This window comes from Myodes glareolus, chromosome 12 (genome assembly GCF_982192425.1).
Source record: "Myodes glareolus chromosome 12, mMyoGla1.1, whole genome shotgun sequence".
NCBI lineage: Eukaryota > Metazoa > Chordata > Mammalia > Rodentia > Cricetidae > Myodes > Myodes glareolus.
This window is the reverse complement of record NC_142037.1, coordinates 71366029-71371819: the sequence shown is the minus strand read 5'-3', so window position 1 is coordinate 71371819 and position 5791 is coordinate 71366029. Positions and strand designations below refer to the sequence as shown.

The 5791-nt window shown below is 34.7% G+C and overlaps 1 pseudogene; it reads right to left on the bottom strand.

Moving 5' to 3' along the window:
• Positions 1-1041: 1041 nt before the first annotated feature.
• Positions 1042-1848, bottom strand: LOC125392272 (heterogeneous nuclear ribonucleoprotein D-like pseudogene; annotated as a pseudogene).
• Between the last annotated feature and the right edge of the window lie 3943 nt (positions 1849-5791).

Below are 5791 nucleotides of genomic sequence, written 5' to 3'. Positions count from 1 at the left end.
GAGAGAAAGGAATAAGCAATATCCAACTCTTATCTTGCTAACTGTTAACTCTTCAGCCAAAAGAGAACTGAGGTTCTATCTCCTTCTACCTATATTACTCTCTCCTCCCAGCCATATCACTTCCTGTCTGTCTGCATGGAACTCCAGACCTATATTTGTTAGAGAAAAATCAAGATATTACCACTAGATAGTGATACTTATTGTTTTCCTTAGTTATGTTAAATGATAAATTAGATATGAAAGTTAAGACTCATAAAGATAAATAAGATAACAGAGTATTTTCTTTAATTCTGTCAAATACAAATGGACTAAATATTATAATTATAAATCTTGTTTGATGACTATTTTGTTATATGCAATTTTACTTTGTTCAAATTAAATCGTTTTTAGTTAGACAGAAAAGAGGAGATGATGTGGGATGCACTATGTATGCTGTGAATATTTTTTATTACCATTGGTTAATAAAAAATGCTTTAGCCTATGGCAGGACAGAATATATGTAGGCATGAAATCTAAGCAGAGATAGGTAGAATGAAGGGGAGTCAAGGAAGATGCTAGCAGACACCAGAGAAGTAAGATGAGAAGTAACAATCTGTGAGCCTCGTAGTAAAATATAGAATAATAAAAATTGATTAATTTAATCTCTAAGAACTGGCTACTAATAAGTCTGATCTAATAGGTCAAACAGTTTACAATTAATATTAAGCTTCTGAGTGTTTATTTGAGAACTGGTGGACAGGAGAGAAAGTTCTCTCAACTAGTCTGAATATAATTGTTCCACTGGTCATTCAAAGAAGTGGTTAAAAATTGTTCTGAAGGAAGTTTTTTTGGTAAGTTTTATCCTATTTTATTTTTCATTCATTGGATGTTTAACATGAAATTATACAGTAAGAAACTATACACAGATCATCTGTGTCTGCTTGCTGAAAGCTGAGATTAAAGGTGTGTACAAACACTACCTGGCTAACGATGGCTAACTAGTGGCTAACTCTCCATTCTGTTCTTCAGGGAAGCTTTATTTGTTACAGCACAAACAGAATATCACCACATACATCCAGTATAACCAAATTCACCATAGTCACTAAAATTTTTACCACTACCATAGGCACTATTATAATTCCAATTTTCTTAATCATAATAGTCACTAAATCCTTGGTTCTCCTTTTGGTTCTGACCACTTCCACGTCTACTAGCACTACATCCTCCACCAGCTCTAGCATCTCTTCTACCTTTTTGTTGTCGCTGTTACTGTCTGTAAAGCTCTTTGGAATGTGTAATTTTTCCCAGACCTTGCACTCCCCAGAACCTATTTGACGGTATCTTTTTTCTAACAACTTCTTTACTTACTGGCACTTGACCTATATATGTGATAAACTGGAATCCTCATCTTTCATTTATTCTTGAATCCATTGGAAGCTCGATATTTTCTATATCTCAAAAGGCTCCAAAAGTGTCTATGATTTGTTCATCTGAAATATCTGACCTTAATCCACAAACAAAAACCTTCTTAGGGGGTTCTTTCCTTTATAAAACTTTGGCCATTTGGGAATCTATCAATTTACCATTCTGTTTGTGTTCTTTCATTTCCAAAAACTTATCCATGCTACCAGCATCTTTGAAAAACACAAATCCCAATCCTCTTGATATTTCAGTGGTAGGCTATATTTTAATTGTACATTCTACAACTTCCCCAAATTGAGACAAATATTCAGTCAGATCTTTCTTGCTTATTTCCCAGCTCAAGTCTCTAATAAGCATTTTAGCACCATCATTCTCATTCTTCCTTTCATTGATCTTGGATTCATCTGTGAATTCTTCTCTGTTGCTGTACTCAATCATGTCCTCCATGGCAAGGAAGCCATGGACAAAAGGGTAATGATGTGCAGTCCCATTTATGCAGCAGCAGTGGTAGAGCTATGTATGAATCTATATTTAAAATGGCAGAGAAAGAAATGTATTTTTTAAAAGTAGGTTATTGATATATTTCTTTTACTTTTATTTTTATAAGTATTTGTTAGTGTGTGTGTGTGTGTGTGTGTGTGTGTGTTTGCATTAGTTCATGAGCACCATGTGCTTATAGAAGTCCATAAAAACTAGTCCAGGGCTTGCAATGCCCTGTAACTGGACATAAATGTAGCATTACAACCCCGTGTGTGCTTGGAACTGAACCCACATCGTTAATAAGAGCAGTAATCTATATTAACCACAGAAACACATCCCTTGTAACCAGTACTTTTCTTTTCATTTTCTCTTTAAGACCTTAGTAAAACATCCTATTAAAATGTTAATTAATATGTAATTTGTATTGTTATATATAAAATACAGTTTTAACTTTGACAAGTAGTAAAAATAGCAGCACTGACAGGAATGTAGGACATTTTAAATCCCACAAAGCCTGTGCTACATCCTTGGGCCTTCAGATGTTTATGAGGAAAAAAAATGGGCAGAAACTTGAATAGTACACACTGCCAGACACAATTTCAAAACTTATAATAAAGAATACAGGGCAAATCCAATAAAATTATCTTATATATTAATTACTTTAACTTTCTACAGGAAAAAAAAGATACACAAGTTGGAAGACAAATTCCCAAAGCAAGTAATTAAATTGAATTTCTCTTTGAAATCTATTAGCATATTTAAGCATATTCACAATTCTTGAGTGAAGTAGAGACCGGGCAGTGAGGATGGCAACACTCTTAGTAAAATTATGGCTGGCTGTATTTTTATGTAGAGAGGCCAGCTCTGAATGGCACTAACAATATTAGTGATGTCTGATGATGAAAAAATTAAATAACAAACAACTACAATAATCATGAAAATTATTCACACATGTTATATACCTTTTCTAAAAGCTGAACTTGCTAATGTACTTATTGTCATACATTTTAAAATTAAGTAATGAGGCAAAGTAACTCAATGATGTTCTAACTATGCCTCATGTGTTGAGAGCTAAGATTTGGTTCCTCTTTCAAATTCTAAATAGATTCCATTTCTGATGCTGAAATAGTCTCTTACTAATATCTGTTAAGTTTCTAGAAATGATTGAAAGAGTAGATCATAAAAATGGTGAATAATTAATCTTCTGAGGTCTTATACACTTTTTGTTTTGGACCATGTTTATCTCTGCCTTCATTGAAATCTTTAATCCTATGAGCAATTTAGTTTAATCCGGGCACTTTCTCAGGTACCTCCTGCCATCACTTCTTCCCCATAACCATAGATGCAGGGCTTCATAAAATGTATTCTTACAAAGATTTTCCAGGACAATTGATATCATGTCATAACATTGACCTGATATTTCCTCCAATTAAATACATTAAATAATTTTTTAAAAACCTAAAATTTAGGAGTCTTTACTAGGGGCACCCTAATAAATTTCTAGTAAATGGGATACATGGCCTGAACTGGCCATCTCTTGTAATCAGACAACACTCCCAGTTGTGGGACTGGAACATCAACATGTTCCTATAATTTGTCCTGGCTGCAAAATGTTCTGGGATATCAGTTGCATAGACTTTGTAGAAAAGGCCAACCAGCGACTAGTCTAACTTGAGGCCCATGCTACAAAAGGAAGTCCATGACTGATACTGACTGGAGGACCAGAAAAAGTGGCTGGATAGCCCGGAGATATAGGAGAGAACCCTACATGACTAACAAACAATTAAAAAGTCAATGAAATTCTTCCTAATGATTTTCTGTGATAATCATAGACCAGAGTCTATCCCAATAGTCATCAGAGAATCCTAGAAACTTTATCTAGCAACTGATGGAAACAGAGGCAGAGACACACACCCCAACATTAGGCAGAGCTTGAGGAACCCCACAGAAGAGCAGAAGGAAGAATTGTAGGAGCCAGAGGAGTCACTGACAACATAAAACATACATCACAGAAACATCTAGACCTCGCAGAGACTGAAGAGACAATTACAGAGCCTATATGGGTGTGAGATAGGTCCTCTGGTGATGTTATCATTATATAAGTTGGTGTTTTTGTGGGACTCCTAACAATTGGAGTTGTCTCTTGCTCCTTTGCCTGTTCTTACAATACTTTCCTACCAAGAATTGATATGAGAGTGTGTGTCCTATCTTATGATAAACTGCAATGCCATGTTCAGTTGATATCCTTGGGAGTCCTTCTCTTTTCTGAAGAGAAATGAAGGATTGGATCTAGGGGAGAGAGCATATGGTGGGGTGGGAGGGAGAAGAATTTGTTGTTGGGTAGTAAGACATGAGAGAGGAATTAAAACAAAAATCAAAAATTAATTAAAAGTAATAATCAATAAGTATGGTTATTCAAGACAGTTGTATTCCATGGTTATTAGGAACCACTTGAAATTAAGATGAACTGGATATATTTATTTCTGATTGTTTTCTAGGATTATATCAGGCCAAATATAACCAGATTTCTTCCTCATTTTTCAGTTCTGTGATTTACCAATGTGTCCTTTCTGAATCTGTGACTTTCTCTTAACTCTTCTCTCCTGATTTTAAAAGAACAAGGATGCTGTTTAACCTCTCTCTGCATTGCCCTTACCTGTTTGTACATTCCTTCTCATCTTCACTGTTTGTACTAGACTCAAGTGAAAACATAATATCTCTCATAGTATTCTGTGCCCAGTTTCTGTTTATGTGCTTAAGAGTTTCATTCTGCCAAACATTTTCAATTCTTCCCAGATGCTAAATTTTAGTCTTTTATGGTACACTTTTTCTCCGTCACCATAAGATTTATTGCGCAAATTTTTCTCCTGAAAATACTTTTCCTTTTATGAACTATGACTTTGCTATGGTTTGTTTATTTGTTTTAATACTGTCAAAAGTCCTGTTGCTCAGCCTATACTGCCTTTTATGACAAAACATACTGAAATATAAACTATACCAGATTTCATACAGCATCAGAGCTCAAATCTATGCGAATTTTGAGCTAAGTGTGATAGTCCATGCCTGTAATCCTGGTACTTGTAGGGTTCAAGCTGGAGCGTCATGAGATTTAATCCTCTCTATTATATAGTGGAATCTTATCACAAGCAAGAAAATCAAACATACATAAAAATGAACTAAAGTCTAATGAACTTATCAATTTTTCTAACACTCAATTTTTATTGTTCATGTTTTCTTCTTTAAGCAAGCTTCCTATTGTTGACTTCATCACACAAGACCTTGTTTTTTGCTACTTTCTTACTTCCTTGAGTGTCCTGGAAGTATGAGAAAAACAATGATTCTTTCAGCTATACCTTTAAAGTCAGTTTTAACCTAACTTTCTGTATTACTGTGTGCGTGTGTGTGCATGTGTGTGCGTGTATGGGTATGTATGTGTGTTTCTGTGACTAAATTACTTGTTAGAACTATCTCAAGAGAGGAAAGGACAGCTTTGCTCAAGAGTTTCAGAGGGTAGAAGTCCATCCAGCACATAAGAAATGACACAACTGATAAGTGCATTTTATGAGAGAATTTGGTGGTAGCTCATTTCCTTGAACTTTAACAAATAATCCAAAGAGAGTTCACTAAATCCATAGTTACTATAATCACAAAAATTCTATTCTTAAATCCCCCAATGAGGCACTGCTGTCTAAAGTGTATGTATTGTCTATGGCCTTCAAAATAGTGTCACCAACTGGGGACCAATTCTGAAAATCACAAACCTTATTGAATCATATCAGATTCAGATCATACCTTGACCCCTGATGTTAACCTCATCACCCAATTATCTTTCAAGTAATTTTCTTTATTTTCATTTTTTTTACATTATAGAAGAATCACATATGGTATTCTTAATAAAGCCTAATGTATG